The sequence below is a fragment of the Hylobates moloch genome, unplaced genomic scaffold (assembly GCF_009828535.3).
Source record: "Hylobates moloch isolate HMO894 unplaced genomic scaffold, HMol_V3 SCAFFOLD_86, whole genome shotgun sequence".
Lineage (NCBI taxonomy): Eukaryota > Metazoa > Chordata > Mammalia > Primates > Hylobatidae > Hylobates > Hylobates moloch.
Window position 1 is genome coordinate 134,257 of NW_026652361.1, and position 12,577 is coordinate 146,833.

Below are 12,577 nucleotides of genomic sequence, written 5' to 3' on the forward strand. Positions count from 1 at the left end.
AAAAAAAAAAAAAAAAGAGAATATTACTACATTCTTCTTCTTTTTTATTTTTTTGAAGAAGTCTCTTGCTCTGTCACCCAGGCTGGAATGCAGTGGCACAATCACAGCTCACTGCAGCCTCAGCCTCCCAAGTAGCTGGGATTATAGGCATGCGCCACCACGCCCGGCTAATTTCTGTATTTTTAGTAGACATGGGGTTTCGCCATGTTGACCAGCCTGGTGAACTACATTCTTCAACTGCTTTCTGAAAAAACAGGCATATATTTTTTAGGGGAAAGTTAAAATAAAACACTAGCAGCCAGTCTGTGAGACTGGTACCAGCATCTGCAGTAGGTCCAGGTTTTGTGGGGCCTGAAGCTTATACAATTTTAGGAGCCCTCTTCAGGACAAAGAATACAAAACATCTTAGTTTTTCGCAAATGTTGTAAACCATATGACTCTGTGAACTCACTGCTAGTGCACCTCCCACGGCCCCTCACTAGGGTGCTACAAGTCTGGGGGCCTGAAGCTTCCATTTCATTAGCTTCATAGCAATCCCACCTGGGTTTATGGAGGCACCAGGGGCTGGGCTACACTCCCCAGGATAGGGAAGAAGAAAAAAACAAAGTCCTGGCCTGCATCATGCTTTCCCTCTAGCTAGGGAGATAAACACAACAGCGCACTTCCAGGGAAACACACACTACAATATTTAAGAGCCACTCCCACGAAGAGTCGGGGCGGGGGGAGGGGGGGAAACAAAGAATTCAGAAAATGTGTTCCCTGGCAGTGGAGCATAGGGGCGTCTGAGAAACTGGCTTCTCTCTGAGGGGCCTTGGCAAACCTAAGCCCTCCTGGCCTCGTCTACCTCACCTGTTTTCAATGAGTGTGCCTGCAGGGCCTCAGTGGTCTGCATGCTGCCTCCCAGAACCTGGGGCTCCTGAAGGTTTTGGAGCTCAATAGCATTATTTCATTGGAGGGAGGAAAGGGCTGCAAAAGGGAGACTCTGGCTTAAATCTTTCAAAAATATTAAAACAGGAGCTCTAGCAACAAGGGCCCCACATTTCTGCATGGTGACACTCGGTTAGGGCTGGCAACAGCTGCGCACCTCCCTCCCTCCCTCCTTCAGCTGCTGGGGCTGTCCTTGCAGGAATCTGCATTTGTGATCACAGGAGTAGAGGTTTACCAGGGCCCTTCCAGTTGGTGTGTGATGAACCATCTCATCACTTTATGAATGGCCGGCACAGACCCTTCTCTCACCACAGGCTGAGGAACAGAGGCGAAGAAGACTGAAGAGTGTGATGGCAGCAGGGTGTCCCCTGGCCTCTCCCGGAGAGGCCCTGATGCCCATCAGCCAGTCCTCGGGGCCTATTCAAACCACTCTGGGAGCCCAGCCCCTTCAAGCCTGGGAGACTTAACAGAGTGTATATTCCAGCTCCAAATGGCTGAGCACCCCTGCTCTGCCTAGAATCCTCAGGAAACCTTTCCAAATATCCCTTATCAAGGGCTGCTCTTCAGATGGTGACAATGTCCCCAGCCAGCCACATGCAACTGGAAGTTCAAGGACCTGCAGCTCACTCTGGAGGAGAAAACACCTTCACTTGGGAATGGGCTGACCCTTCTGCAGTTGGCATCCTAAGCTGTGTCAAGCAGTCTGGAGCCAAGAGTCACACTGGGCCACTGAGGAACAGCAAGAAAACAGAAGGTACCTCAGGGACTTGCATGATGGAGAGAAGCACAAAAAATGCATGTCCTTAGCCCAGCCCAGCTCAGCACTTTCCCTTTTCAGGACACCTCTGCTTAGGTGGTCCCTCTAGCTGGTCTGACCTCCTGTCTCCTGGCCTTCCAAGTCCAGATGAAGTTCCACCTTGTATTAGTCCATTTTCACACTGCTGATAAAGACATAACCGAGACTGGGCAATTTACAAAAGAAAGAGGTTTAATGGACTCACAGTTCCACGTGGCCGGGGAGGCCTCACAATCATGGCGTTAGGTGAAAGGCACATCTCACATGGCAGCAGACAAGAGAAGAGAGTTTGTGCAGGGAAATTTCCCTTTATAAAACCATCAGATCTTGTGAGACTTATTCACTATCACGAGAATAGCACGGGAAAGACCTGCCCCCATGATTCAGTTACCTCCCACCAAGTCCCTTCTACAACACGAGGGAATTCGAGATTTGGGTGGGGACACAGCCGAACCATATCATATCTCTTTCAGGAAGCCCACCCTGATCTCCTACCCACAATGCTTGCTCTTCCTGGGACTCTCACAGCACTTATCCTAAAATGTTTTCCACGTTCTCTAATGTTCTAATAAGCTCCCCTTTTTCTAACTCCTAGGATAGATACATATATTACCTCCCTATATATTACCTCATTAACCTCCACAATGCTCCTATTGGATAGGTATTATCATCCTCATTTTATAAGCAAGGGAATGAAGGCTGAGCTGACTCTTGACATGCAAAGGTCACACACCCAAGTGCCAGAGCCAGACACTTTTTTTCTAGGCCTCCCCATGAGAGCATCAGTGCTACAGGCTGTAGGACAGGCCTCTCTTCCTGTCTCCCACCACCACCTGCCACAGGGCTGGCACTGTGAGGCCCTTGACACATACTGAATACTGGCAGGAACCCCGGTGGACCCTGACTCATTTCTTCCACTCTCTGGGTGGCACCTGTTTTGGTAGCCTCCATTACGTAGGCCCCAGGAATTCTGGGGGCAGGGAGGACACATCTAGGACATTCCCCTCTCTCTCCCACTCCAAGGCAGGACCTTAAGTGATGTGAGTCGGCATATGAATATCTCCAGCTCTACTGAGAAGGGGGTGGGGGCCCTGGGCGGGCACTCCAGAGCCCCATTGTCTGCCCTTGCTGGTCACAGGTGCCATTAAGTCACCGAAGCCAGCCAGCCAGCCAGCCTCAGGGCAGCACTCCACCAACCCGGACCATATTTTCCCCGGCACTAAACAAAAAGCCTACACAGGTGCTGTTAAGCATTCAACTCCCCACCCACATGCCAGGAACTAAAATAGCTGTAGCCTATGTTAATCATTAGCCAGGCTGCGCCTCAGACCTCCCCGCTGAGGGCTGGCACCTGGGGCAGCTCAGCCTGGAGAAACTCTAGGCAAGGCAGGCTAGGAGAGTGGCAGCGTCCGGAGCCTCACCAAGGGGCTGAACTTGAGCAAGCAGGTTCTGAAAGACACTTCTTCAAGATAAAGTCAATTCCCAGTGCACTAGCATTTGGATTACATAAGAATCCTAAAGGGGAGCTGGAAGGGGCCTTCATGAAATCATTTCATTCAACCTGTTTATTTTATTTGAGGTGGGAGCTGAGACCCAGAGAGCAGAAGGACTCTGCCTGAGGTCTCAGAGCTGGCTGGGGGAGGACAATGACTAGAACCACATCTCTGGATTTCCAGGCCAGTGCATTATGAACCAGGCTGGTCCCCGACCACTCAACATATTTCTGGGCTCCATCACACCTTCTCAGGCTGGAGAATGGACTTGAGAAATACAAAGGTTAAACCCCAGAAAGAGAAGAAAGTTACTACTGCCTCCCAAATAATGTCTCATATAATCAAGCCACTCAGAAAAGTACCAGCTGCTCCATAGGAGCCTTATGACCCTGTTTCTCTCCAGATCCCCTCCCTATGTGTTGATGACAACAGAGAAGGGGGGTTGGCAACCACTGCTCTGATCTCTCAAGGGTATTACCAGCCATGGAGACCGAACATCACCCCCACCTCAGTTCAGGGTTCAAATAGCCTCTGCCCTCAAACTCTCCTAGAAACAGTCACCTAGGTGTCATATTCGGGGTTGAAGAAGGGAAGTTGGGAGGAGGTAGCACAAAAAAATAACCCCTGGCCGGGCGCAGTGGTTCACATCTGTAATCCCAGCATTTTGGGAGGCCAAGGCGGTAGGATCACGAGGTCAGGAGATCAAGACCATCCTGGCTAACATGGTGAAATCCCGTCTCTACTAAAAATACAAAAAACATTAGCCAAGCGCAGTGGCAGGTGCCTGTAGTCCCAGCTACTCGGGAGGCTGAGGCAGGAGAATGGTGTGAATCCGGGAGGCAGAGCTTGCAGTGAGCCAAGATCACGCCACTGCACTCCAGCCTGGGCGACAGAGTGAGACTCCATCTCAAAAAAAAAACCCCTATCCCACTGGGTCTTGGAGGGGGCCTCTGGATCCCATGGGGTCTGGAAGATCTGGTGGTGGCTGCAGCAGTGGAGTATGTGGATGCCAGACCTGATGGTGGGGAGCACCAGATGACTCTCGGGGCATCGGCAAAGCCACAGCAGCTTGCCAGCCTGTGCACCAGCCCACAGGAACAGAGGCTGCCTTGCTTGCACTGCCTGCGGGCTTGCCACTGTCATGAGAAACCATTCCCACTTCCTAACCTGAGGAACACAGGCTTAGCCAACAGCAAGACTGATAAGCATAGTAGTAGTTTCAAATTCAGGAGAGCAGTGGGTGGTGTTCCAGAAACTTCTGGTTGTCCTCCTCAACCATCTGTTCTCTCTTGCTTTAGTAACAGAACACTCACCATAGCCTGGCACACAGCAGCCCCAACTAAGGACAGCTTCCCAGACCCCTAGCAGCTAAGAGGGCCTGCCATGGGGATGTGAAAGTGAGCTGTCTTGGGCCATGCAGGTAAGGGAGGCACCTAGACGGTGCTACCCAACATGTGGCCCAGCGGCATTATACAATATGGGAGCCTGTAAGCAATTAAAATGCTCAGGTCCCATCACAGACCTCCTAAATCAGAATGATTCAGGGTGCAGTCCCAAGAATCTATGCTTTAACAAGCCTTCCAGATTGTTCTTATACATGCTCAAGTTTGAAAACCACAGCCCTTGAGAATGCTAGGGACAACAGTCCATAAGGAGCCTGGTGCCAAGACAATCTCATGGAACAGACACTTAACCTCGACCCTGATTTTTCAAGAAAGAGTGAGAGAGAGAGAGAGAGAGAGAGAGAGACGGGGCTCCTCTCTTCATTCACAACCAAACCTGAAACGTAATACAGGTGGCGTGGGGAAGATGACGATGAGAAACTTAACCCAAACAGCAAAAATCGGGAAAGGAATACATGCAAGTATAATAAGTAATAAGCAAGATGCAAAGAATAAAATCAAGTATATCTGGTATGTCAACAGTCAGAATTCCTCTACCAAAGACAGAAACCATGCAATTAGGTTTGTTGCTGTTATCATTGCCTTCTGTCAACCTCCATCCACCCTCAACCACATGCTGATTATAAGAGAAACAAATTTTATTTACGAAGATTCCATCTTCAAGATAAACTTTTTTTTTTTTTTTTCTTCCTGAGACCGAGTCTTGCTCTGTCGTCCAGGCTGGAGCGCAGTGGCATGATCTCGGCTCTGCTGCAAGCTCCGCCTCCCGGGTTCATGCCATTCTCCTGCCTCAGCCTCCTGAGTAGCTGGGACTATAGGTGCCCGCCACCACGCCTGGCTGATTTTTTATATTTTTAGTAGAGGCGGGGTTTCACCGTGTTAGCCAGGATGATCTCTATCTCCTGACCTTGCGATCTGCCAGCCTCGGCCTCCTAAAGTGCTGGGATTACAGGCGTGAGCCACCGCGCCCAGCCGATATAAACTTTTTTAAGTGAGAAAGAAATATTTAAAACTAAGGGTTGGGCAAAGACATACCAAATAAATGCAAAGAAAAACAGAGGTGGAAATATTAATATTAAAAATAGGCTGGGCACAGTGGTTGGCCGGGTGCAGTGGCTCATGTCCGTAATCCCAGCACTTTGGGAAGCTGAGGTGGGCAGATTACTTGAGCCCAGGAGTTTGAGACCAGCCTGGGCAACATGGCAAAACCCCATCTCTACCAAAAATGCAAAAATTAGTCTGGTCTCAAAATAAATAAAAATGAAAAAATATGTAAAATTTAAAAACATATACGTTGAAGACTTTCCGATAATCCTGCCTTAGCAGGCCAAGGGGTTTTTCCAGCCATTTCTCTCTGGCATTTGCCTTTTTCTGTAAACACAGTACTTGGAGAACTACTCACTAGGATCTCAGGGTACAACAAGGCGTAGGCTAGTCCAGCCCGCTGAGACAGTTTACGTGGCTTAAAACACAAGCACAGAGACGAGGTTATGACTTGGGGCCCGCGTCTTTTTGACCTCTGGCCCTGGGAAGTGTTTGTACTGGCTACTCTGTCAAAAGCTCATCTTGCTGTCTGGAATGAGGAAGGAAATGCGTAAATGAGAGGCAGAGCAGTCCGCTCCTTGGACCTACAGGAAGGGGGCAGGAATTGCAAAGTGAGAGAAGAGGTTCCCAGGCAACATTCCAGGAGTTTGCACGCAAATCTCATTTTATCCACCCCTCCTAAAAATCTGGCTATCATGGGGACCATCAGGACAGCCAAGGACAGGGAGCTCATGGTCATCAGTGAGACCTGATTACTAACCGCTCCATGTGAGCCTGAACAGAAACTAAAGGGGCATGGCTTGAATGTCCTCTGATGCCTGCATTTAAATTTCTGAGCCTTTCACTTATTATCTTATCAAATGCACTTATTTATTAATTTTAAGACTGTAAAGAAAAGAGATTCTCCCAGATCCTTGGCCATGTATTCTCCTAAAACACAGACAATATGGAATTTAAGGCCAAAGACCAAAGGCATTAAATAACCAGCAAATGACACAAGGTAGGAAGATCAGCTTGATAAGCCTATATACATGAAACATGAAAGCCAAATTCAAAAGGCTAGAACTCCCACAAATATAAGTAGAGCTGGACTTTAAAAAACTACAGTGAGAGTTTTTGTTATACCTCTCAGAATCTGACAGCCAGGCAGGCAGGGATATAAGGGCAACTGAAGTTAAGAGATCTATCTAAAGTCAGCGTCCCGCAGAGTACCTGTTTACTCCTTTCACGCCCATGAAACATGTTAGTATTTATCATGCAGTTGGCCACAAAGAAAATTTAATACCAGCCAGGTGCAGTGGTTCACTCCTGTAATCCCAGTACTTTGGGAGGCTGAGGCGGGGCGGGGGGATTGCTTGAGGCCAGGGCTTTGAGACCAACCTGGGCAACATGCTTCATTCACTCATTCATTCATTCATGAGAATGAATCCAATTTGTGAAAGGAGCAAACTCTTGCAGGTACCTAGGTCTGCCTGAGCACGGAGCGCTGTGGGGAGGGATGTCAGTGGCAGGCCATCCACATGTTCCCTTCTGGGATTGGAACGGGAGCAGGAGGATAAATCGAGGCAACAGAATCAAACACTCCCTCAACGACGTCCTCCTCACCTTTAAAGCCAACATTTCAGAGCCTGTCTAAACTTACTATCACCAGATCCTCACGTCCTGCTACTCCTCACCCATTCATTCCAACCTCACTTCTGCTCACATCATCCCACCAAAGCAGGGAAGGCAGCCACATCTCCTCCATACCACTCACCACAGCCGCGATGCCAAGCTGACCACTCCATCCCATGAAGCAGACTCACCCTGGCTCCTGGGATACAACTCTGTCCTGGCTTTCTGGGCCCCTCTCAGGCCGCTCTTTTTCTGGGTCCTTTATAGGCTCATCTTCCTTTACTCAGCTGTTCGAGGTGAGTTCTTCAATCTCACTGTGCCCATGACTTCAAATACAAACACAACCTAGAAAAATGTCTGTCCAGCCAAGACGCCTCCTGAGCCCCAGATCCACCAGCTTATTTGGTATCTCAAAGACACCTCAAACGCAACATGTCCAAAACCAAATACATGATCTTCATCCTCCAAACCTGGTCCTCATCCAGTGTCCCATGTCTCAGGGACACCAGGTGGATGACTCTAGGGTGAGTGGGGGCAGTCTCTTCTTTTAACCACACCATGCAGGGTGAGGCCAACAGTGGGTTCTCAGTAATAAGCAATTCTACAGGAACATGCCTTGTCACCTACTTCCTAAAAATAGCTGTGACCTTTTTAGCGGACACAGCAAGCTCACATCTGCTATCACCACTCCTTCCCCACCGACACACGCACCCTTTCCCCCAGCAGTGCCACTCCCCAGGCTGGATATGCCATATGCTCCCTAGCCTCCCTGTAAGCAGCCTCTACATTTCTCCTCTCTGCCCTCACTCGGATTTCCCCCATCTCATGTCCTCCATGTCAGCCACCCCTAGGTGTGAGGGGCAGGGGACACCTGACTTCCTTCTCAATTTCCTTTCCTTCTTTTCTGCTAAGGCGGAGCCTAAGCCCCTGGAAAACTAGAGATCCCAGAACCAGTCTTTGACCACAGCACACTCCACCCCCTGCTTCACAGCTCCTGGCAGTCACACACCCACGATATCAACATTGTCATCACCACCCCCTAAATGATCTCAAACCCCTTTGCAAACATCTTCTCATCTGATTCTCCATTCCAGGCAGGCATTTCATCATCCAGAACTGTTGTGTGTGGGGGGGCTCTGTGTGGCTGGGTGGCTTGTCCTAGGATACCCAGCACAGAGAACTCTGTCCCCCAATTTCTTGGTTGCCCCCACCCATTCCTTCCTCACATCAGCATGGGCAAGGCCAGCTGTACTTTGGGTCACTGTTCAGGCTGTACTTTTAGGATTCTCCCAAATAACAAACAACTATGTGACTATCAGGTCTTTATTTCATGGGTTATAGGAGATAGGGTCAGTAAGCCTAATGTGTAACAGTTTCAGTGGTTATTACAGAGTTCCATTGAATTGCAACAACTCCCTTTAAAAGCACAAACTTCCACCAAGAAAACCTCAGTTTCTTCATTAATCCTAAGAGCTTTCCTATCTAGGTATCACTCAAAATTCCTACTATTCTGGGGGCAATGGGATCAGAGGGTGTTGCAGAGAAAAATTCAGAGAAAGTGAAAAGTCTGCTTCCTTGGCAGTGCTGGTGAAGCATACCCTTACACAGACGCTTCTCCATGGGAACAAGTGCCCGGAACTGCTTCAGGCTTACGGGGGAAGACGGTGGCTAAGAAGAGAGAGGAGGCCGGGCACGGTGACTCATGCCTGTAATCCCAGCACTTTGGGAGGCTGAGGCGGGCAGATCACCTGAGGTCAGGAGTTCAAGACCAGCCTGGCCAACATGGTGAAGCCCCGTCTCTACTAAAAATACAAAAATTAGCTGGGCATGGTGGCGCATGCCTGTAATCCCAGCTACTCGGGAGGCCAAGGGAGGAGAATCATTTAAACCCAGGGAGCGGAGGTTGCAGTGAGCCAAGATTGCATCACTGCACTCCAGCCTGGGCAACAGAGCAAGACCTGTCTCAAAAAAAAAAAAAAAAAAAAAAAGAGGAAGACGAGGGGTGAATCTAACAGGAAGGAGGGGGTGCACCAGAAAGGTCCCGGGACCTCTGATGTTCCAGCATTCAGCATGCATTTTGGTTCCACATTCACCTCCTGCATACACCAGTTTCTTTTCTCTATTCTACAATTTCCAAGAAGAACCCACACTAACCTATTCTGTCTCAACTCCCACTCCTGTCATCCCAAGCCACACATCACCTCCCCAGTCACGTGAACTAGGCATCACTAATCGATCCTGGCCTTCTGGGCACATCCACCCAGGGTGGGCCCTTTCTATAATATCATGCATAAAGGTGTCAGATGGGGCTTCCACTCCCATCTCTTAGTCCCAATTCATCTCCATCTCACCCTCCCCATGTTTCTCTGCCTATCGAAACCCAGCCTTCAAGGTCCTATATTTTAACCACAGGGAAACCACTTCCCTATGCTGTCTCTGTTGTTCAACTAACGACAACTAATTTTCTGAGCACCCACATTAGGCAAGGCCCATCCTGAGTGCTGCCACCAAGAGGTAAGTCAGAAACAGCCCTCACCCTCCAGAGTCAGAGGACAGGGCAGAGATAAGCCACACGGCCACACAAATACGATGCAAGGCGAGAGATGAGAACCGAGTCAGTGCCAGAGGGGCTGAGTGAGCTCAGAGCATATCCCATCCCTTCTGCTGGGGAGCAGGCACCCGGATGCCTCCCAGGAGGGTGGAGAATCCTAGGCCAGACGGGAGAGGGAGGGCATTCCAGGAAGACAGAGAGCATGAGTTTAGCATGAGCTACGCCAGAAAGATGGTTCAGGAGAAGCGCATTTCAACTTTAGCTGAACCTTCCACTGCTACTATTTATTGACCCTTACACCTGATTATTTATGACCCAGGCCTGCCTCACACTTTATGGCTAATGTGGGTGACACCCATCTGGGAGACACAAGTGTGGTGCAGCAGTCACCACCGGTTCTGACTGGTCCGTACCTGAGCTCTGTGTTGTTATTAAATAAATGAATGCACTGAATCTCACGACAAGCCTGTGAGGCAGGGATTACTATCACCCCCATTTTACAGATGAGGAAACCAAAGCACAGACAATAGTCAGAGACAAGATAGCAAGGTATGCAGGAGCCTGAAGTAGTGGGCACCCAATGCCAGGGCAACAAACTGCCCTGGCACCTCACCTGGCCTCTCTTGTCAGGGAACACCTTGCAGCACAAAGAATGCCTTGAGGAAAGGGGCCCTGTTAATCCTCCTCGAATCCCCAACAATTGACTGCCGCATAAAAGGAATGAGGAAAGCAATGAGAGTCAGTGAAGGGTGAGCATACCAGGCCCTGCCCTGCAAACCTTTAGTCCCTGTTGCGTGGGCAGGGCAGGGCAGGGCAGGGCAGGGGCTCGGCCTCACAGCTCCACTCCATGCCCAGCGCAGAGAACAGAGGGGAGAGCTACCACAAACGCCGAATCTCTACAGAGAGGTCACGGATTGGAGGGCGGAGACAGAAATGCCCCGGGCCGACTGTTTCCAGCTTGGGCTAGCACTGGCTGGCTTAACTTTTCCCCTCCAAAGTCCCCAGGTAACAAACTTCGCGTGTCTCCTTTAAACCAACAGACCGTTTTACCTTTCTAAGTCTTAAGGGCCTGGCCTGCACCCATGGGAGATACAAGTCCAGGAATCCCTTCCTGAAACTGAGGATCAAGGTTGGGGAAGGGGCGAAGGCAGGCACAGCACCTGGGATGGCTCCCGCATTCTCTCAAACATTGGGGAGAGCTCCTTACAAATAAACTGCAATGATAGCAGCTCCCAGGAATGTGCGTGCTCCCAGTTTCGGAGGAAAGTTCCTGAAGATAGCCCTCTCTGCTTAATCTCCCCAAGCCTCGCCTAGAAGGGCGCGCGCACCCTGGAAGGCTCCGCAGGGCTGCGGGGCCCGGCCTCCGGCATCCCTCCCGCCAGCCGTTGCCTCCTGCGCCCAGGGTCACGGCCCCTGGCCCTACCCAGGCCCAGACTGAGACCCTGACACCTGAGCCCGGGGGGTCCGGCGGGTGCACCCCGACCACACAGGAGGGAGCAGCCCCAGACGCCGAAGCTGATCGAGGGGCTGCCAGGCCGACACGGCCCGCCCGCGACCCACCGACGCTCTCCTCTGTCCCCCACCCCCACGCCTGTAGTGCAACCAGGAAGCCGCAGGGCCGCGCTGGGTTGGGCGCGAGGCAGCCCCGGGCCTCACCCGCGGCGCCGCGGTGCACTGCCGTCGCCTGGTCCCAGGCCCCCAGCCGGCCCGGGACCCTCACTCACCTGGCCACGGGGACTCGGGACGCTAGGGACGAAATGGGACGTGGGCGGGAGTGGCTCTCTCTGCGGGCGTCCCGGGCGCGACGCCTAGGTTCTGCTTGGGGCTGGGTCCCACTCCTGCTCGCGGGGCACTCGGGGCTCTGGGGAGTCGCGGGCGCAGCAGCCGTCAGGGCGGGGCGGGAGGAGGAGCCCGCCGGGCGGAAAACTCCGCGGGCGCAGCTGCCCCAGGCGCCGGAGGCAGGGCAGGGAGGGGCGGGGCCTGAGGGCGGCCCCGCCCCCGAGATGAGGACCGGGCAGGGCGGGCCCGCGAGGAGCAGTGGCCTTCCGGCTGCGGAGCTGCTCCAGGACGTCTCGGGCTCCGGAGGTCCCTCTGTCGCCCCTAACTCCTGCGGCGCCCAGTGCCGCTCAGAGCCACGTTCGCCTTCCTGCAGGGGTGGGCATTTCCTAAGTCCTCTCCGGCCCCGTGTGCGTCGGTTAGTGACTCTCTTTAAGGTAGAGAAAACTTTTTACACTGAAAAGGTCAAACGCATTTCCTTTATAGCAACACTCGGTGGTGGTGGAGGGGGGAAGGTCACGCACAGTGTGTGAGGAAGGGAGCGGTCAGTGACTATGGTGGAGAAACCTGACAAACCACCCAGCCGTCAAGGTGACCTCGACAGGGGTAAATCATACTGATTGCGTGCACCGCTTGTGGTCTTCCTCCCAAGAACACCTAACCCCACTGTAATCATGAGAAAAACATCACAAATCAATTGAGGCCCTTGCCATATACATGACCAGTACTTCTGAAAACTAGCAAGGTCATCAAAAACAAGGACAGTGTAGGACACTTTCACAGCCAAGAGGAACCCACGGAGATATAAAAATGACTTAAGATGTTAATAATAGGAAAAACCGGGGTTTATGAGAATTCCCTGTATTCACACTTTTTCTGTAAATCTAAAGATGTTCTAAAAATAAAGCATATTTATAAAAGGTAATATATGCATATATGGTAGGTATGCAATTTTTTTTTAATGAGTGGTGGC

At 51.2% G+C, this 12,577-nt stretch overlaps 1 protein-coding gene across 2 annotated transcripts in view; it reads right to left on the reverse strand.

Annotated features, from left to right (window-relative positions):
- LOC116463927 (annexin A11) overlaps positions 1 to 11,771 on the reverse strand; it is a 53,038-nt gene extending 41,267 nt beyond the window's left edge. The window contains exon 1 of one of the 2 annotated variants that reach the window (XM_032147243.2): positions 11,553 to 11,771. The gene's annotated coding sequence lies outside the window, so the exon portion shown is untranslated. Of the gene's footprint in view, positions 1 to 7,468; positions 7,492 to 11,552 lie in introns of those variants that run through there. The other variant, XM_058434925.1, reaches the window with a different exon arrangement.
- Positions 11,772 to 12,577: the final 806 nt, after the last annotated feature.